The sequence below is a fragment of the Pelodiscus sinensis genome, chromosome 9 (assembly GCF_052426305.1).
Source record: "Pelodiscus sinensis isolate ZL-2025 chromosome 9, ASM5242630v1, whole genome shotgun sequence".
Lineage (NCBI taxonomy): Eukaryota > Metazoa > Chordata > Testudines > Trionychidae > Pelodiscus > Pelodiscus sinensis.
The window spans coordinates 27,118,213-27,140,321 of record NC_143060.1 but is presented as its reverse complement, the minus strand read 5'-3'; the positions used below and the strand labels follow the sequence as shown (position 1 = coordinate 27,140,321).

The following is a 22,109-nucleotide window of genomic DNA, read 5'->3' as shown; positions in this document are numbered from 1 at the left end:
GTAGAGATAGTGCAGCTGCCTTGGATGCCATGTGGAATGTGTGATAGATGTGTATGGAGATACTAGAATGTAGTTCTGTATGGGTTGCAGAGAAAGGCAAGCATGAATCTGTGCTACCTGAAGGTCAGCACGTATCTCCAGTATGTCTCCTTTCCTGCTAACGAAACACTAGCATCTCCTTCTGCACATCTTTCCTTTTCTTGTGCTTTTTTCCTCTCTGCTCCATCCATGTCCAGGGTGATCCACCAAGACCTGAGCTCAGTAGCCAAAGCACCAGAGTCTTGCAGGATCTTGTGAAACATGTCACCCCATGTCCTGTTTCTTTTCATCTGTCTTAACTGCTATGCTGGTGTGGAAGGAGATATGCTAAAAAACACATTTCTAGTTACAAAAGATATAGTGCACAGAGATACTATTGATTATACAGTAATTCCTCATTTAACACGTGCCCGCTTAACACATTTTTGCAATAGCACGATTTTTTTAGGGAACGTTTTTTGAATTACCTGACCATCCCTGGAATAACACGATTTCCCCAGCCGGCAAGTTGCCGGCGGCTGTGCAGGGCTTTCTCTGCAGAGCGGCGGAGGGTTTGCCACTCGCCGCGCCATTCCCCAGCGATGCCCCCTCACCAGACGCAGTGCGGGTCCCGGCAGACCCATCACAGGAGCATACTGCCAACCCAGTCCCCCTCCCTTCTCCTCCCCTTCTGTTCCCCAGAGCCAAACACCTCCCCTCCCTGGTGTAACCCAGTCCCCTTTCTCCCCCAACCTTATGTCCGGGACCCAACAGATACCACCACTTGAGACGCAACCCCCACCTTTTCCATTATTTTCAGTGAGAATATTGACCCTGCATAACACGTTTTCACTTAACTTGATCATTTTCTGAAACCTATCTATAGTGTTAAATGAGGAATTACTGTACACCCAAGATAAATGGAAACTTAGTATACTGAGCTCACTTTTCTTTGACCTACACAAGTTACAACACTATATTTTCACTTCCCCTGGAAAGAGCAAGGTAGCAGTCCCAGCCTTGATGCGTATGACTCAGAGAGAGGGAAGAAGGCTAGTTGGGACAGTAAGATGGGGTAACTCATGAACATGAGTGTATGCTGATAGGCTTAATGAATTGAAAACTGGCATTGTTTTCCACAGATGGTGGTGGTTTTAGCAAATATCTTACTTCTGAGGGTTACAGAGGCTGAAAGGGAACAGCTCCTACACACATCCAGTTGTAGATCAGGTCCTCATACTGCTAGCATGAGTGCTGCAGGGGTACCCTCTGAAGTAATTGCTGAGTGGCATGGGAAAGTATTTTAATGCAGCAGAAGAAATAAGGAGACCTCCCCAGAAGCCTTCAGTAGAATATTGCAAATGACCTCCAGGAAAGTTTCCTCAAGATCGTGATGGAGGATTCATGGGACACCCCAGTGTACATAAACTATTCTGCTGTGCCCCCTCTAAGTGTACATAGGAAATCACAAGCAGATAGCAAGTCTATCTATGTTGATGATTTCCTACCTCTTCTAGCACGATTATAAAAGAGTAAATGAACAGATGTATCCCTGCAATATCAAAGCAAACTCCATGGTTACCAAAGGTTTCTTACCCTGCATCAGACTCACCTGTGCTGAACTGTAGGGACTGGCTCAACCGTAACCTGAGCTCCAGCACCCAAGGCTGAAGCCTAAGATGTTGAGCTTTGGCTCTGGGCAGTAGAACTCATGCGCAGGCTTCAGTCCTGGGCCCCAGCAAACAGGCCCACCAATGGGAGGGGCAGGGGCAGCAAAAGAGGCAGATACCCTGGGCCCTATAAATTGCTGCCAGAGCCCCATGTGGTACTGAAGGGCTGGCTGAGGAGAGATTAGCTTCCTGCCTCGCTCCTTTTGCCCAAAGCCCTGCCCCTTCCAGGGGCCTGGAGCTGGCTTTGCCATACTTTGCCCAGGGCTCTGTGAAGTCTTGTCAGGAACCCTGCTAGCAAGTTAACACCAGCTTTGGCAACACCACGAAAATGGGGTTAGAGCCCACTTTGGGTCCTGGCCCACAATTTCAGAACCACTGAAGTAGAAGAAAGGCATTTTTAGCTCAGAAGAAACAAGAGGAAAGTATTCTGATACCTCTACTAAACAAACATGGGACTTCTGTGTACTATTCCTTTTGGTTTTATAGCTGATCTAATGTGGTATGTTGTTTCCAACAGAGGTACCTATTAAATGCTTAAGAAAAAATGCAAGAGTGTGCAGCAGTGTGTCTGGAAATTTTCTTCTTAACCCAAGTATTTTTTCAGTCTTATAGATTTTAGGGCCAGAAAGAGGACCATTATGATTATCTAGTCTGAGCAGCATAACACAGGGCATGAAATTTTACCCAGGGATTCCCTCAAACTCAGTAGCTGTGGTTTTTTTTGTTTGTTTGCTTGTTTGTGTTTTTAATATAGCACAACTTTTTAAAAAGACATCCTATCTTGATAAAATCTACAATATGCCTTGGTAGACTATACCAGAGGGTATTTATCTTTCATGGTTTAAAATGCATATATTTTTTTCAGTTTGAATTTTTTTAGCTTCATCTTCTTGCCATCATCGCATTTTACTGTGCTTTGCTGTTATTGAAGATTTAGTCTTAAAGTAATACTTACACATGATCCCTTGCATCAGTATTCATTAAACTGTTCATGACTGCAAGTTCATGTCCTTTATAAGTAGGTTGTAGTTCTATAATATTAGCATAATACAATACTTATGGGATTATGCTGTAATTACTTTTACAACAAGAGTATATGTTTAAGTACTTGTTTCTGGGCCCATTGTTGTTGGGCTTTTTCGCATAGTGCAAAATTTACATACATGACTTAGGAGACCCCCTAATTAAACAGCAGCATTGCCAACTTTTTTTTTTTTTTTTTAAAGACTTGTGGGATTTCAGCTAGCTCTGGTGAATTTGAGCCTGGTTTAGGAAAAAACCCCTTTTACTGTCTGCCTTTCCCTCTCTCACACATTGTGGGAAACAGCACCAAATAAGGGTTGCTGTAGGAATCCGAATTCTTTCCCTTCCATAAGGAACCAGCACTGTTCTCACAGGAGGGTGGGAAGAGAGAGACCCAGCACTTCAGAGGGCTCCACTGATCTCCTCTGCTTTGAGCTCAGGGCAGCCCTTCTTCCCCTTCCCTGCCTCCACCTCTACTCCACCAGCTCTGGGAGGACACAGACTTAGACTAAGAATTGATGGGGATGGAGAGCAGAACTAATGTGGAATAGAATTGGTGGGTTTGTGGGACAAGATTGATTTGAGAGATGAGAGGGGAGCATTCATTGCTGAGCCAGGAGATGAGTGCACTCACCTACATCTGTTCCTGCAATGGAGACCAAAATCAGCTTTTCTAGTACATTTCAGATAGTAATTGACTAACACCATGGGCATTAGCAGCGGATGTTCAAAAGCTAAGAGACTAAATACTCACTATACTTTCTCTAAAAAACTGGTATTTTTTGGGCAGATCTTTAGATATTTTTTAAGGAGTCTGACTCATGATTTTGGGACTGACACACTATAACTTGTTTCAGTACTATGTCATTATTGATGCATATTGAAAACTGGAAAAATAATTGGAACTAAATAATGTGCAAAAAGAGTACATGAAATTATCAACATGTTTTGGCAGTTTTAAAATATTAAAAATGGTTAGAAATGTGGACTTGTGCCCCTGCCCTAGAATTAAGCATGAAGAAATGTGTCCATACAACTTTCCTATTTCAGTGCCCCAGGTTTCTTTCTCACTTTCTTAATTTAAATGTCTCAATGGCCCACTCCTTTTGTGAGGTCTACAGATCCTAACTAGGGATGTGAAAGTGTAATTGTTAAGCATTCGCTTATCAGATTCTATTATAGTTAGGCTCTGCAGCATTAAAGCTACATACTTTATACTGCAGAACCTGCTAGGATTTTTAGTGGCTACATGGTTACATTTTTAAATGGCTTTTATATCCCTAATTCTAACTGATGCCATTATGTATGTCACCATTTCCACCTATGTTTTTAAAAAAAGTCTTTTGTGCATTCTTGCAGGGTGCCTCTACACAGCAAAAAAAACAAAACAAAATGTGCAACAGTGAGACTGAGTCCAGATTAACTGACTTGCTCCTGCTGCAGTGCTAAAAAAAGCAGTATAGATGCTCAGGCTTGGAGTCTCAGGAGTGTAGAAGTTCCAGCTCTGAGACCCAGCCTGAACATCTACACCAGGGGTATGGCTATCAGGGAGCCTATCCTTATTGGGTAGTTGAGTCAACTACTTGCATTTCCCCCTCCCTCCCCCCCCCCCCCCGCCTCTGTAGCAAGCGGGGGGGGGGGCAGGAGCTGGGGGGGGCAGCTGGCTTAGAAGCTGGTTTCCCCCCCCCCCAGCATCATCTCTGCAGTGCTGCTCTCCTTCCTCCCTCCTCTCCCCCCCCCCCCCCCCCCCCGCTGTTGCCTCTTTCAGCACAGGGGCTGCTGCCGGCTGGGCAGGGAGCTCTGCTCAGTCCCAGCTTGTGCTGGGTGCGGTACCAAACCCTGCTGTGGCTCTGTAATTTAATTTAAAAGACAGTAGGAGCCGGGCACCCTGCCCACCCACCCTCCTCCTCTCCCCGCTCCTCCTGTGTTTTAAATTGCAGAGCTGCAGCAGGGTTTGGTCGCACACTTGGCACGAGATGGGACTGATCCGGGCTGCCTATTGATAAAAATTATATCTACTCCTCGATTAGTTAATGCTCGCCTCTTAATATCGCTAACCAGGGGTGGGGAGCCTCAGGCCCAGGGGCCAGATGCGGTCCCTGGCTTGCCTGGATACCTTCCCCTGGGGCTCAGGGCTCCTCAGCCCCAGCATTGGGGAGCCCGCACTGGCTCCTGCCAGACTGATTTTTTTTTTTCCTGTGGGTCACCGGTGCCCGACCCCAAAAAGGTTCCCCACCCCTGATCTACACTGCTACTTTTATCTCTGCAGTGTGAGCCTGCAACCCTGAGTCAGTTGAATACTTGCTTCCATGTGTGTTTTGTTTTGTTGGCTAGGCGTATACTTAGTACATTCCTTGAGGAATGAACCATGCCTTTGGCTTATACACGAATTGATTACATGCTCTCTCGTCTGACTTCAGGACTCACTTTATATGTTTGTAATTTTAGAACAGTTATTTAAATACATTTTTTATACTTCTGTACTACGTTCAGAAAGACTCATCAGTCAGACTAGAAGGCTTACATGAAACATCCACAATCCCCCACATTCATGCTGCCAGTTTGTAAGCAAGCAGTAAGTGTGGTGTAGATTACTTTTGATTTCACTGGTGGCTTGAGTGCTGGCCAGGCGTCAGTTTCCCGGAGACTCGACCATAGTCTTCCTCCGGAGATTCCTCTGGGCGATTCCAGGTTTCAGCTGTGAGGTTACATTTTGTCCAAGGGAGAGTTTCTGGCTGCTTCTTAGTTAATTTGTCTGCTTGCAGGGTCTTTGCTTGCCTTAAAAGGTCATGGATCCTAAACTGCCTTTTTGGTTGGGTATTTCTCATTCACACCTCACACACATTCCACAGGTTACATACATATTCATAAGCAATATGGTTTCTAAGCAAAATTGGTCCTCATGATGGCCTTGAGTACAGGAAATTGCATTGTACTACAGATAACATACCAATGGCATGATAAAAGGCTTAAATTATACTAAGAAAGCCAAGGCCAGATAAGAATGGAAAAGCAGAGGAGTATGTCTGGTCAGCTAGATGCCAGTGAAGAGGTGGGATGGGGTTGTGTCCGACTGGTTACAGTAATTTTAGGTAGTTTAGTATTTTTATATTTTGCAGCCTCAGTCCAGACTATTGGTTTAAAGATATTTAATTTTGAGTCATTGTCAATTTAGTTAATGTCCTGGTAAAGAAAATGAGTCATGAATTTAGTAAAGATATGTCTTTTAGGGTTCTTTGAAAGCGGGTATTTGAATAGTCATGTAATTGCATGAAATCTTTGTGGTTACACAACTATTTGATAGTTTCTGGGGGTAAGGCCAGCAGCCAGTGCGCTCCCAGACCATCTCCCAGGGAGATCTCTGCCACCCCGAACTGCTGCCTCTGTATCAGGCAGCAACGCAGGATGCCGGGGGAGCCAATCCATGAGCAAGCCAGTTTAAAAAACAGCCTAAATACATACAGTAGAACTAAGAAATACTGCTACTTCTATGATGACTGATGCAAGGATTGAACTGGGGCCCTTCAAAGCTTAAAAGCATGATTCTTTTCAGAGTGAAATGAACCCTGGTCTACTTTAGAGCAGGCAGGTCGGCATAAGATACTCCATCCAGCTATGCAAAATGTGTAGCTGGATTCAGCTTACCTTAAGCCAAGCTGCCACAGCATCTATGCTGCTCCCACCAGCTTCCCTTACTCCTCACAGAATGAGGAGTACAGGATGCCAGCAGGAGCTGCCCTCAGCGTTCGATTTGGGGGTCTTTACTAGACTTGCTAAAATGAATGCTAGAGGATCAGCCTCCAGAGGGTCAATTTTCTCCATAGTGTAGACAAGCCCTCAAGTACTAGGCTCTGTAGCTGGGTTTTGTAACAAGCACTGACCATTGGGATACATAGACTCTATGAAAAGTACATCAGTAACAAAACTATTTATACCATTACTAGGGAAGGTCCTAATTCTGCTCTCATGTATGTCAAATTAAATCAGAATTAAGTCAATTGAAGGCAGTGAAATTACACCAAAATAAAATTAGTATATCTGAACCAGCCTAGTTGGTCTCAATGAGGACTGGTAAGTAGCAGCTGTATTTTTGGTGCCCACCTAAATTAGAATACAGGTTGTAACTATCGAAACTAGGATTCTCTTGTCCGGCAACATCCGGTCCACAGATATTCCTGGACCAAAGAGCCCAGGGACAGGGAGATATAGTGGTGTGGCTTGGGGAGGGGTGATAGTGTTTGGCAAGTCCAGCCTGGTCTGGCAGCACAGCCAGCTGGAGGCAGGGTGCCAGAGGCTGGAAGCTGAGCTTACGGCAGGGAGGTTCGTTGGACTGGGGGGCGAGTGGCAGGGGACCTCGCCTGGTCTGGCAAATTGCAACTGGTCCCGAGGATGCTGGATCAGGAAGATCCAACCTATATCATATGATTGAGTATTGATCTATCTAGTTAGGGTGAGACATGCTGCCTTGCTTTCACCTATCTGTGGAAGTGTTTTCATTTAAATTGGTCTTCCACCAATGTAAGTGCCTCCTTATGACTTAGTAATATCACCTTTCTGAGCAGCCTAGAGTCATGGTCAATGTAATTAGGTTGATGCAGTGTCCGTTAAGATACAACTTTGCTTATGTCGATTATTTCTGGCCTTCAGGGGCTGTTACATAATGTCCCACATGACAATTCAGTGAATACAAATTCTTCTGGTGAGGATGCGTTTCACCAACACACAGAGCAAAGCGTGCACATACACACAAGTATTTTAATAACTGCAGTGCTTGTATGCTGACACAGATTAGGTGGACATAAATTGTAGTGTAGATGTGGCCTAATGTTAGAAGGATTAGATTTTTATTGGTAAATGTTAGTAAACTTTGATTATACTTTTTGGAATCCCAATTTTTTTCTTTGAGTGATGTCCCCATGGGTGCTCCACATTAGGTGCTGGGCTTGCCCCGACGCCTCAGGACGGAGATGTCCAAAGCCTAGTCAGTCGGACCGCGCATGTGCGGGGGAGGGCGCCTTGTGGCATTTGCGCTCTCGTGCGCTGCGCAATCCGGTTTCATCCAGTTCCTCTTCAACCGCCTCAGGCTGCAGATGGAGCTAATCATCTCTCCTCCTCCTTCAGCTTTGTGAGAAAAGAAAATACCTGTTATTTCCCTGTTACTTCTATACATAGTTCTTAAATAGTTGTTATACCAGTTCACGTTCTTAAAAAAAAAAAAAATTCTTTCCTCATAACATTATTCTGTTAAGTTTTCGTTCTCCTTCCCTCTCCCTGTTACTACTTAATTTTGTATATAGTTAAAAAAGAAGAGGGAATAGAAAAGGAAGGAATTGGAGTAATCCTCACAATGCCGGGTTCTCCTGGATTTAAAAAATGCTCCCTGTGCCGCGATGCCATGCCTGCTTTTGACGGCCATGTTGCGTGCATTCGCTGTCTTGGTGAGAGCCATGTACCACAAAACTGTACGTTGCTCAAAACTTATGGCCAGGGTTCGGTGTGACCGAGAAATGAGGCTCTGCATGATCCGTTTTTGATAAGGCGCTCTAACCACCTTGATCAGCCTCCCCGCCTCTGCCAGCATAACACCCTCAAAACAGCTCTTCCTCTCCATCCAGGACGCTTCCTAAGAAACCCAGGCCATCGCCGAGTAGATCTCTGACTTTGACGTGTTGTGGCAGAACTACCTCCAGCTTGAAGTCGGGCACTTCTGCTTCAAGCACCTGTTCAGCCTTGAAGATGCCCAAAACCATTACCGGTGCAGATGTGCAGATTATTCATACTACCAAATTGGCAATAGCCTCATCCAGGGGTATCTTAGAGGTTGCCAATGAGCTTTGGCAGACTGCTGCTTCTGTTCTTCCTACCAACAGACGAGCTGATAAAAAATATTTTGTACCCCCTAAAGGATCTGAATTTTTGTTTTCTCATCCTCACCCTAATTCTTTGGTACTTGATGCAGCTCAGCAACGGGCCAAGGCTCCTCAATATAAATCAAGCACATCAGGTAAGGAGACAAAAAGGCTTGACTTATTTGGGAGAAAAGTGTATACATCGTCTACTGTTCTCCTGAGAATCGGTAACTACCTCGCACATTTGTAACTACCTCGCACATTTATCAAACCATAATTTTGATAATTATGCAAAGCTGACAGCCCTGATAGAGGCCCTTCCTGAATCTGAGGCCTCTCCTTCCATCTGTGGTCCAAGAGGGCTATGCTGCCACCCGTACCAGCCTCCAGATTGCTATGGATGTAGTGGACACCACAGCCACAGCTGTGGTCATGCACAGGGCTTCATTCCTTCAAGCAGTGGGAGTGCCAAAGGATTTGCAATCCAAAGTGGAGGATTTGCCATTTGAAAAAGAATCATTATTTGGAGAAAAGACTGATTCAGTCTTGCATTCCGCAAGGACACTATAACAACCTTGCCGTCACTTGGCATGTACACTCCACCATACAGATGGAAATGATATACACCATTTCAGAGGCATTGCAATTACTTCCATTTTAGACAACACTGACAACCACTACATCGGCAGGTTGACTAACCACGTAAGAATCAATGTCAAAGACCAACGAGACACCGAAACCAAAATAACCGCATGCAAACGCACCCTGGCAACAAGCAGCATGTTTGATATTTTGGTCAGGAGCAAGCACCCACCCCTGCAGAGACTCGGTCACATTTTTCACCATCATTTAAGGCCCTTCTATGACCAATGCGCCAACATCACAACCGACAAACGGGTCTTAGAGATAATTTGTTCAGGTTATGTCATCCCATTCCTTTCTCCCCCACCTACAACCCCACCATCCCTGTCCCTTTTCACAATGCCCTACTACGGGCTGAAAATTTCCATCTTCTCTACATAGGCGCAATAGAGGAAGTCCCATCCAAATTTCAAGAGAGAGGATTCTATTCCTATTGTTTCCTGGTAGAGAAAAAAAAATGGCAGATGGAGACCCATACTAGACCTTCGCCAGTTAAACAAATATCTACAAAAACAACGCTTCAAGATGGTGACTTGAGCTTCCATTCTACTGGCTCTAGAACAAGGCGATTGGTTTGCTGCTTTCAACCTGAAAGATGCCTATTCCCATGTGACAAATTATCCCGCTCACAGAAAATTTCTACACTTCAAGATTGGCACAGACCATTTCCAGTATCGGGTGCTGCCCTTTGGTTTTGCAACTGCACCAAGAGTTTTTACAAAGACTTTTGCAGTCGTTGCTGTTCACTTGCAGCGCATTGTCATTGTCATATATCCTTATCTGGATGATTGTCTAATAAAGGGAACTTCGTCCATACAGACAGCAGAGATGGTGCGAACCACTATTGAGACTTTCTGCCTATTAGGTCGTCTTCTCAATGAAGACAAATCCACCTTGATCCCTACTCAGAGCCTAGAATTTATAAGCACTCATCTCGATTCACTTACAGCACAGGCATATCTACCTATCTCCAGATTTCAGACAATGCAAGACCTACTAGACGCACTTCTTTACAAGAATTCGGTACAAGTCATTACAGTACTCAAACTAATAGGTAATATGGCCTTCACGACATACGTTGTTTTCCATGCCAGGCTACACTTTTGACCGTTACAGCACTGGCTGATCACAATATACGACCCCACCAGACACGACGTATGCAAGAACATCACTGTCCCGTCCAGGGTCAAGTCTTCACTCCACTGGTGGACAGTAGATGACAATTTGCTTTCAGGCACTCCATTTCAGCATCTGCCCCCTTGTTGACACATGACCATAGATGCCTCTTTAATTGGCTGGTGCACTCATATGGGTAACTTCTCCGTTTAAGGTCGCTGGTCGCCACAGGAGTGTCTCTTGCATATAAATCTTCTCGAGTTGAGAGCAGTTGCGAATACCTGTAGACACTTCCGTACACATCTCCACAATTCCACAGTGGGCGTCTTTATGGACAATATAGCGACCATGTATTGTATAAATCACCAAGGCAGGCGCGATCCCGCTCACTGTGTATGGAAGTAATCTGGCTATGGAACTGGTGCATTGCCAACGGCACTACCCTTCTGGTGTCCTATTTACCTGGCACCGGCAACACGATGGCAGATTCTCTCAGCTGGAATTTTGCGATGGACCACAAATGGGAGATTGATCGTGAGGTTCTCCATTATATCTTTTGTCGTTGGGACACCCCTCAAATAGACCTATTCACTACTGCCAACAACAGAAGATGTCACCGTTTCTGCTCCAGAGCAGGCCTAGGTCGCCGCTCTTTAGGGGACGTTATTCTCCTCAATTGGAAAGGTCCGCTCATGTATGCTTTTCCACCTATCCCTCTTATTTTCAGAGTCCTACAGAAAATCAAATGCGATGGAGCCTTGGTAATTCTGATAGCACCAGAGTGGCCTCGCCAACATTGGTATCCACTCCACCTGTGACTTGCACAACGTCCACCATACAGTGTACCGTTAATCCAGAACCTCCTAACCCAGAAACACGGCTCTCTCGGGCATCCGCAATTGCCTACTCTTCACCTCTCAGCCTGGTACCTAGTTGGTTGAACCCTTCTGAGGCCCTATGCTCTGACAGTGTCAAAAACAAACTTATACATATCAGAAAACAGAATATGCACATCACTTACCTCTCCAAATGGCGACATTTTACTTTATGGTGTTCTGAACGCAATATGGATCCCCAGCTAGTTCCGATCTCCACGATCCTGGACTGTGTAATGCACCTGCAACAGAATGGTCTAGCCTTATCCTCTTTAAGAGTCCATCTCTCGGCGCTGACTGCGTTTCGGCAACCCATAGAGGGTTTTTCGTTATTGACTCACCTCATTACTAAAAGGTTTCTTAAGGGACTGCTGAATCTGAACCCTCCCTTGCATGCTCCTGCCCCTGCCCCTGCCCCCCTCTGGAGTTTGGACTTGGTGCTTTCAACCCTAACAACTCCACCTTTTGAGCCTTTAGCCACCATACCTCTTTGAACCACCACGAAGTTGGTTTTCCTCATTGCTATCACGTCGGCACATAGAACCAGTGAGATCACAGCATTATCAGCATCCCCTCCTTACACCGTCTTTAACAAAGGTAGGGTTGTTTTGAGACACCATCCAGCTTTTATTCCTAAGGTTTGCTCGGAATTTCACCTTAAGCTGATAGTTCTACCCGCTTTTTATCCAAAACCACACACTTCACTTCATGAGGCAACCCTTCATACACTAGATGTCTTTAGGGCTCTAGCCTTTTATTTGGAACATACAAAACCATTTAGAAGAACTGACAGGTTGATAGTATCCCTTGCTGAACGTTCCAAAGGACAGCCCTTATCTTCTCAGAGAATCTCCAACTTGATAGTGTCCTGTGTAACCCAGTGTTGTGACACGAAATGTACCCCTTTCTCAGTACCCAAGAGCCCACTCGACGAGGGCAGTGGCTATCTCTACTGCCTTCTTAAAAGGTGTCCCTCTCCCTGACATATGTAGAGCGGCCATGTGGTCCTCATTTCAAACATTCGCCAAGCACTGCGCTATTCAAACACAATGGCAGTCATACACTGTTGTAGCATCTGCAGTGCTCTCCTTCTTACATACTCTTTAATTTCTGAATCGCACCTCCTTCTCTCGGGTGGGTACTGCTACTCAGTCACTTAATGTGGAGCACCCATGGGGACATCACTTGAAGAAGAAAGCGAAGTTACTCACCTTGGTGCAGTAACTGTCGTTCTTCGAGATGTGTGTCCCCGTGGGTGCTCCACTACCCACCCACCTCCCCGCTTCGGAGTCTGTTTCCTTCTTTGCAGATCCTGAGGCGGGTCCAGAGGAACTGGATGAAACTGGATCACGCAGCGTGGGAGAGCGCGAACACCGCAAGGCCTGCACATGCACGATTCGACTGACTACGGCTTTAGACATCTCCGTCCTGCGGCGCCAGAGCAAGCCCAGCACCTAATGTGGAGCACCCACGGGGGGGGGGGCCCATCTCAAAAAACGACAGTTACTGCACCAAGGTGAGTAACTTCGCTCTATCATTAAATAGTTAATGTCTGACCCCATGATTTTCCATATTTGTGAAAATGTAAATTGATAATATTTATTCTTAAGCATTTTCTTTCAATTTTATCTGTCAAAATGATATGTAACATTCTAACCCTAACTATGGTACATGACTCATTTGGTGTGGACTAGGGATGTTAAATATCAGTTAATTTAATAGTTGAGTAACTTCATACATTTTTATTGGTTAGTCGACTATTCTTTATTTCCCAGGGGTGGAGCCAGGCATGAGCTGGTCCATGTGGAGAGCCACTTTAAAAATCAGCTCCACTTCTGAACCGGCTGACTTTTGCCCAGTACTGCTGCCTCTGGTAAAGAGGCAGCAGTGTGGGGTAGCAGCAGCCCCTGTCTAAGGGGTGTGTGTGTCTAAGCTCCTGGACTTGGTGTGAATTGGAACTGAGCTGGGCAGCCTGCCCACCTGGCTCCTAATACACTTTAAGTGCAGAGCCACAGCAGGGGAAGGTTCTGGACCTGGTGGGAGCCAGAACTGAGCCAGGCTGCTAAAAATTTACCGGCAAGAGGATGGGGGGGGAGGGGGAATGCATGTGGTCTGTAGCATTAACCTATAAGCTTTTGCTTATCGGTTAATTTGCTACGCAATTACATCCCTAGTATGGACTCTATTAACTTTTTATTAACATTTTAAAATAAGCAGAAAAACCAAACATATAAGCTATCCATAAACTTCTCATAGTACATAAATGTTTCATAATAATAATCAACTTTGTTATTTAACTTTACCTATACTTGGAACATTTATTTATAAAAATGTGAATGGTTCAAATATAAATCAACTATTTGTACTATACAATTTACAGATAAACAGCTTTTGTTTATAAAAATTAAACCAGGTTAAATAAAATTATTAAGAACATAATAGCAGCCAAACTGGGTCAGACCAATGGTCCATCTAGCCCAGTAACCTGTCTGCTGACAGTGGCCAATACCAGATGCCCAAGAGAGAGGGAACACAACAGGTAATCCTCACGTGATCCCTCCCCTGTCATTATTACGATATGACAAAGAATAGAAGCAGAATTCAGAGGAAGGGGATAGAGATTGGAAGGGAAGGAAGTGGATAGAGAGGAAAGGGAGAGGAGAGGGAGAGGCCCATACATTTATTAGGATCATGCAGATAATTCCTTAGTCATCCTATATTTGAAAATTTTTCTTGAGTATTTGTTAGAGTATACAATTATGTTTATGATGGCCAAACTTAGGATGTCTGTGCTTAAGTCCTCAACTATTAATCTTTTTTTGAAATTCCAGTTTTGTAAACTAGTCTTTTATCGAAGTCTGACTATCAAGCACTAATAATTTGCACATTTATTCAGCTTCCTATTAGATTTAGATTTAAGATAACGTGTATCTGGTAACACAATTTTATTTCATAGGAAAAAAATTAACTCTGCAATTGAATTCTGCCCAAAACATACAAGTATAGCAGCATTCCAGGAGCATATGGATTAAGTAAATATGTGCTGAATAATAGCATCAACATTGGTAAGATTTGCTTTAGAGGCACCTGGTTTGACGAATCAAAGAGGGTACCAGTGCAACTTCCATATGCTCTTCTGCCGGATTAATCTTAAATGGAGGTCCAAGGAACTGTTCAAAGAATTGACTAAAACTGGTTTCCATTGGTTAGCAGATCATAATTGACATAGTTGCTATTTCTATTTCTGTTTTAGAGAACCTGTGTTTAATTCAGATTTTTCTGACCTTGTCTGCATACTATGTCTGGGTAATATTTGAAAAAATAGAAACAGTTCAGTTGTGTTGTGGTAGCCCAGGCATTGTAGCCACACAGATTGTAGATGGTACGTTCAAGTTGGATATATTCCTATTCCTCCTCCTAGATTGAACCCTTTAATATTTTAAGAGGGAGAAAGGTATTGTTTTCAACAAATTGACTGATGGTCAAAATCCCTTTCCTAATTCAATCTGAGTAAATGATGGGATGTTCCGCTATACAGAGTTTCAAGCTATCCCAAGTTGATGCTTTGCTATGTAGAAGGGAATGATTTTTAAATTTAGTAGCCATGCCAAGTATTTCTGGCTTCCATAATACTGTAGTTGATGATAATTCTTTAGGGAATTGATAATTCAAGTGCAGCACACTGGAAAGGGGTAAAGGAGCAATGAATTTTGCTTCCTGATGAAGCCAATCTGGGGCTCTCCAGAACAAAGGAATCAGCCACGGAGTGGCTTTGGCTAAGAAATATTGTCTGATGGTAATGTGTTCAAGGTTGATAAATTTAAAGCCACCTTTTCTGGGTTTGTTGTATAACCCACAAAAAAAACTTACTCATAATGCGACGAGGAGTCCTGTGGCACCTTATAGACTAACTGAAGTAAAGTATAAGGTGCCACAGGACTCCTCGTCGCTTTTGCAGATTCAGACTAACACGGCTACCCCTCTGATACTTTACTCATAATGGTGATTGTTGGTAAAATGAAACCAAGAATACAGCTAGGGGATTTCATTTTGATTATTTTTTTCCCTAAAGGGAGAGAAGAAGTGCCTGCCATCTATTTAAATTTGTTTGCTAACTGCATGATTAATGGGACTATTTTAACCTTGACAGTTTTTAATTTCCTTAGGGAACAGGATGCCAAGATGTCTGAGGATTATCTGTTGCCATCTAGATGTCCCTATTGGAGAGCAACTGCTATCTAGACCAAGGAAGATCCTCTTTTAGCTTCTGAATTACCCAATTTGTCTTGTTACCAGAGAATGCACCAAAATTGTATATTGTTTGTAGAATATTTGAACTAAACTGGCTCAGATTTTTGATAATTAGTAGAATGACCTCTTGATACAGAAAGATTTTTGTGTTCTGAGTAGAGATGTCAATGTGTAGTCTACTGTATGATTAACCAATAAGCTTAGTCTTATCAGTTAATCTTGTCGATTACATGCATTCTCTCCCCCCCCCCCCGCTTCCTCTGATACAGAGGCAGCAGCATAGGGTGACAGGGGGCTCCCTGAGAGTGGGGGTTGTCGAATAGTCGTGAAACCACTAAGATTTCATGTGGTTACATGACTATTCAATTACATAGTAGCTAACAACCTTAGTTCTGAGTGCCTGATTTGATCCCTCAAATACCTTTCTGTTCCTTATTTAGTATAGCACGTGGTTTTAATGCTAGATTGAACACGATGGGGCATGCCTGCCTAATTCCCTGAAACAGGGAAGGGGAGGATATTGTGCAGTTTGATAGGATACGAGAGTTGGAGTTGTAATGCACACATCATGAAATTAAGGATCTACACAAACTCAAATTCATCTAGGGAGGATTCAGGCAGTTCACTATGTCAAAAGCTGTCTCTGCATTGAACGAAATCATTCCATAGGGAATTTCTAGAGTGTTCATGGGAATGCCATAATGTTAATCAACTGACATATTTAATCTGAACCAGGCTCTTTTAATCAACCTATCTGACTGGAGTGAACTGTATTGCTCGTTACTTTTCCAAGCTTCTTAGCCAATACTTTGAAAGTATTTTATATCAATACTAGATTTCCCTGGTGTTGCGTGGGTCCTTAATTCAATTTTTGTTTTTCTTCATTTTAAAATCATTGTTCTGGGGTGGCACTGGGGACGGAGGAGTTCAGTATGCAGGCTGCTCTGGCAAGAGAGAACTACCCCAGCCCTCTCTCAATGCACCAGCTTAGGGTAAGGTGAGAAGCGCATAAGAACATAAGAATGGCCGTACTGGGTCAGACCAAAGGTCCATCCAGCCCAGTAGCCTGTCCGCCAACAGTGGTCAGCGCCAGGTGCCCCGAAGAGGGTGGACCGAAGACAGTGATCAAGCGATTTGTCTCGTGCCATCCATCTCCAGCCTCTGACAAACAGAGGCCAGGGACACCATTCCTACCCCCGGGTAATAGCCTTTTATGGACCTAGCCTCCATGAATTTATCTAGCGTCTCTTTAAACTCTGCTATAGTTCTAGCCTTAACAGCCTCCTCTGGCAAGGAGTTCCACAGGTTGACTATGTGCTGTGTGAAGAAGAACTTTCGCTTATTAGTTTTAAATCTGCTACCCATTAATTTCATTTGGTGTTCTCTAGTTCTTCTATTATGGGAACAAATAAATAACTTTTCTTTATCTGCCCTCTCCACACCACTCATGATTTTATATACCTCTGTTAAATCCCCCCTCATTCTCCTCTTTTCTAAACTGAAAAGTCCCAGTCGCTTTAACCTCTCTTCATATGGGACCCGTTCCAAACCCCTAATCATTTTAGTTGCCCTTTTCTGAACCCTTTCCAAGGCCAAAATATCTTTTTTGAGGTGAGGAGACCACATCTGAACACGGTATTCAAGATGTGGGCGTACCATAGTTTTATACAGGGGCAGTAAGATATTCTGTGTCTTATTTTCTATCCCTTTCTTAATAATTCCTAACATTCTATTTGCCTTTTTGCTCGCTGCAGCACACTGTGTGGACGTTTTCAAAGAACTATCCACGATAACTCCAAGATCTCTTTCCTGATTTGTTGTAGCCAAATTAGCCTCCATAATACTATACGTATAGTTGGGGTTATTTTTTTCCAACGTGCATTACTTTACACTTATCCACATTAAACGTCATTTACCATTTTGTTGCCCAGTCACTCAGTTTGGTGAGATCTTTTTGAAGTTCTTCACGGTCTGCTTCTGTCTTGACTATCTTGAACAGTTTAGTATCATCCGCAAACTTTACTACCTCACTGCTTGCCCCTTTCTCTAGATCATTTATGAATAAGTTGAATAGGATTGGTCCTAGGACTGAGCCTTGGGGGACACCTCTCTCCATTCTGAAAATTTACCATTTATTCCTACCCTTTGTTTCTTGTCTTTTAACCAGTTCTCAATCCATGAAAGGACCTTCCCTCTTATCCCATAACAATGTAATTTACACAAGAGCCTTTGGTGAGGGACTTTGTCAAAGGGTTTCTGAAAAATCTAAGTATACTATATCTTAGATTACTTAATAATCTAAGTAATGTTTGTTACTTTGTTACTTGTCCGCATGTTTGTTAACCCCTTCAAAGAACTCTAATAGATTAGTAAGACAGGATTTCCCTTTAGAGAAACCATGTTGACTTTTGTCCCAACAAATTATGTTCTTCTATGTGCCTCACAATTTTATTCTTAACTATTTTTTCGACTAATTTGCCCGGTACTGAAGTTAGACTTACCGGTCTGTAATTGCCAGGATCACCTCTAGAGCCCTTTTTAAATATTGGTGTCACGTTAGCTATCTTCCAGTCAGTAGGTACAGAAGCCGATTTAAAGGATAAATTACAAACCACAGTTAACAGTTCTGCAGTTTCCCATTTGAGTTCTTTTAGAACTCTTGGGTGGATGCCATCTGGTCCTGGTGATTTGTTAACATTTGCTCCAAAAAAAATTTTGCTTTTCTCATTACAGTTTTACACTTAATTTGACAGTGTTTATGTTCCTTTCTATTTATCTCACTGGGATTGGACTTCCACTTCTTAAAAGATGCCTTTTTGTCCCTCACTGCTTCTTTTACATGGTGGTTACTGCGTCTCTTTCCATGGTCACTGCAGCTCTAGCGAGCACAGATGGAGGAAGAAGGTACATGACCCTCAGCTGGGGCAGGTCCAGGTTCATGCGCTCCCCAGTAGGGATGTTAAATTTTGATTAATCAAATAGTCTATGGGATTTCACTTCGGGCCCCTCCCCCCTTCCTAAAGGGCGCCTGGCTGATGGGAGGCTCAGTGCTGGAGCAGTGCCAGCTGGAGGGGGCTCACTCCCATCCATTCCCTTTCACCTGTCAGCTGATTCTTTCTCTTTTCTGTATGGCTTTATGAAAAGCAATCCTTTTCCAGGCACATCCTGTTTTCCTGCCACAACCAAATCCTTATCTTGCTTTAAGTTATGGTAAGAGGAAGCTGTATACCATTTTTGGTGATCCTAGCTCTTACCATTTAGGAGGAGTTGAGAACAAATGGACAGACAGACAAAGGCTCTCAAATATATAATAGATTGTTTTAAAGAGATGGGATATACAGGCAGTCCCCGACTTAGGCGGATCCGACTTATGTTGGATCCGCACTTATGAACGGGGCTTTTCTTGCCCCGGAGCTCACGGGCGGCGGGTCGCCACCTGTGTCCTCCGGGGCGAGAAAAGCTTCTCCCGGTCTCCCTGGTCTGCTGGGGGGGTCCAGCAAAGCTGCTGGACCCTCCCAGCAGACCAGGGACACCGGAGCAAAGCCGCCCAGGCGGCGGGGGGTCCCGCTGCCTGGGCGGCTTTGCTCCTGGGCAAACGAGCAAAGCCGCCCAGGCGGCGGCTTTGCTTGGGTGTCCCTGGTCTGCTGGGGGGGGTCCAGCGGCTTTGCTGGACCCCCCCCCCAGCAGACCAGGGGGACAGGAGCAAAGCCGCCCAGGCGGCGGCTTTGCTTGGGTGTCCCTGGTCTGCTGGGGGGGAGAGGGCGCAGCTAGTTGTTCTCCCCCCCCCCCCCACCCCCCAGCAGACCAGGCTTTTGTTGTGGGACGCCTCGGGTAGAGCAGCTGGGGTGCTGCCGGGTTGCTCCTATGGGAACCTACTGGGCAGCGCCCCAGCTGTTCTGTCCCAGGCTCCAGATTCAGCAGCTCTTGAAACTGATCAGGCTGATTCCAGGAAGCTGGGGGCAGAGCAACTCTGCCTCCGGCTTCCTGTAGTCAGCCCCTGGTCAGTTTCAGTGGCAGCAGCTGAATCTGGAGCCAGTTCCGACTTACATACAAATTCAACTTAAGAACAAACCTATAGTCCCTATCTTGTACGTAACCCGGGGACTGCCTGTATATTAAATTTTTGTGTACCCTTGCTTCATTTAAGTAATACAGTAATTAGGGCTTTTTTCATAGTATAGGTTGGGCCTCCCTGCTTGGGCACTCTCAGGACCTAACTGGTCCCAGACGAGGGAGTTTGTTGGACTAGGAGAGGACAATCCTAGCTCCTTTACCCAATTCCAGTGCTGGCCCTGGCCACTGTTCCTTTGGAATGGCTCTGCATCTAGCCCGGCCAGTCTTCCAGCCCCGCTACAACCCTCCCTGCGTGGTATGCTGGCCCACTGTCGCCTGCCCCCTGCTGGCCAGTTTGCTGACTGCCAGCCCCAGCTGGTCTGCCAGCCCCATAGCTGCTGGGCCCACTCAGGCTCCCGGCCACCAGTTCCACAAGGAAGAGGGGGAAAGATTGTTTTCCTGGGCCTCTGATGATAAGACAAGAAGCAATGGGCTTAAATTGCAGCACGGGAGGTTTAGGTTGGACATTAGGAAAAAGTTCCTACCTGTCAGGGTGGTTAAACACTGGAATAAATTGCCTGGGGAAAGTTGTGGAATCTCCATCACTGGAGCTATTTAAGAGCAGGTTTGTTGGATGTCTATAAGGGATTGGGTAGATCAGTGTTTCTTAAACTGTGTTCCACGGTGGAGGCAGTTGGAAGTGTGCCACGGAAAGCAACAGAATTCCAAATGGCCACCCTTAAAGGGGCAGGCAACCCTTTTTTTCCCCCTCAATAACTTCCCCCCCACCTACACACCTTTTTTTTTTTCTCCCCCCCCCTCATTCTCAACAAAAAATCTTTGGTATTCCCCATTTAAAAAAAATTGTTTGGTGTTCCTTGGTCTTAAAAAATTTAAGAAACACTGGTCTAGATGGTGCTTGGTACTGATGTGAGGCCAAGAGACTGAACTTGATGTGTCTTGAGGTTCCTTCCAGTTCTAGTATTCTATGATTCTATGGATTCTATGGATGTTTGTTGACTCTCATTCAAGAGTCAGAGTTTGGTTGTGCCAGGAAAATAGTTTTCTGTAACCTGGAAAAGAAGGGAGCAGTGAGGGGAATGCAATCCTCACATTCACCACTGGGGCCAGCAAGCACAGGGGAGAGCTATCTTGCAGAGTGACCTCTGCGGGCAGCTGCGCAACCAAGGTGGCCAACTGGGAATGGGGTTCTGTCAGCTTGCCTGTCATTAAGTGACGTTCCTAGCTAAAACCCCAATCCTTAACCCCACTGCTGTAGCCCTGGCTTCCAATCTTTCGGGTAGCACCACCGGGGCCAGACAGCCCAGCCCGACTGCCCCCCCATAAGAGCCACTGGCAGCACCCCCCCTACACCACTGGGCTGCCCAGAGTGGCCACTGCAGCCTAGCCTGCCCAAACCCTGCCCCCCCCCCCCCCACAAACCCTGGGGCCAAGTCCTTTCCCCTGCATGTGCTGTGGCTGAACTCCCCCCGATGACTGTGGACCCGCCCCTCATCTCTGAATCCAGGATAGCCCAGGGTGCGCCAGCAGGAGGCCAGTTCTGTCCTCTTCTCTCTTCCGTCCCCCGCTCCCTCCTTGGGCCAGACCCAAGCAGCACTGGTTATGTCTTCTAATTTTACAATATTAAACTAGTCAAATGCTCAATACTAGGTGCAGTCATTTTTAAATCTGTGGATGTGAAATTAGTAAGTGTTTGTTTTGTATGTTTGTTAATGGGGACCAAGAATAAGCACCCTTTTCATCTTCTCTTTCCCTATTTTCCGTTAGTCCCTGACTTGGAGCCACATCAATCTCTCACTCAGTTTTCTGTCGTGTGTGTGTGTGGTGTGTGTGTGTGTGTGTGTATTTTAAGTCTTGGATGTTCCTCAGAATACTTTGTGCCCATATACTGTATCTTGCCAGTCAGTAAAAAAGATTTCAAGCCATACCTGAAATCTAGCAGTGCTACCTGAATGCATCTGAGCTGAGAAAAATACAGCTGGCCAAGAGAAAATATTTGATCTGATTAATTGATTTCTGTTAAACAGCAATCTCATTATTTGCTGTGTGTTACATTTTAAATTCTAAATAAGTTAATATTTTATACAGTAATTTGCAATCTTCTAATATAAAGTGTGTGATATACTAATCCTTATTTAGCCCAGCATCTAGTGAAATTTCTCCTAAATCAATATTCTAGTAGGTGGGAAACAAACAAAAACACCCTCTCTCCAATTCGTGATGACTAAATATGAGGCTTTTCTTGTGTTACTTGAGTGCCAGTAGATGGCAGTAAAAGAAAGGTTTAATCTAATGTTTGACAAACTGGTATTGCCCTTTCGCTTAAAATCATACATCGATGTGCACAATAGCAAGATATGGCATAATTGGTATTTCAGATCTTGTAAAACTGAGCATTGTTTCTTTAGCTCCATAGATCCCAAAAATAGAAATTGCCATAATTGCTCTTGTATATATTCATGCTACCAATGAAATGCAGCCACTTTTGGGTATGGAAATTGACAATCAACAGATGTACTTCCTTAGATGGGGAAGAGAAGAAACATTTTGGTTACTAAAGTCACAAGATGAAAACCTCTGTTTGTGAAAGG

At 44.5% G+C, this 22,109-nt stretch overlaps 1 protein-coding gene and 1 long non-coding RNA gene across 10 annotated transcripts in view; one reads left to right on the top strand and one right to left on the bottom strand.

Moving 5' to 3' along the window:
* The window catches only part of ZZZ3 (zinc finger ZZ-type containing 3), a 120,749-nt gene that overhangs the window by 43,045 nt on the left and 55,595 nt on the right, over positions 1–22,109 (top strand). The window lies entirely within an intron of this gene.
* On the bottom strand, positions 7,703–20,174 carry LOC142830570 (uncharacterized). The gene is made up of 3 exons (XR_012905929.1): positions 20,043–20,174; positions 11,340–11,435; positions 7,703–7,832 (listed from the first exon to the last, which is right to left on the bottom strand). It is a non-coding gene; the product is annotated as an uncharacterized LOC142830570 (long non-coding RNA).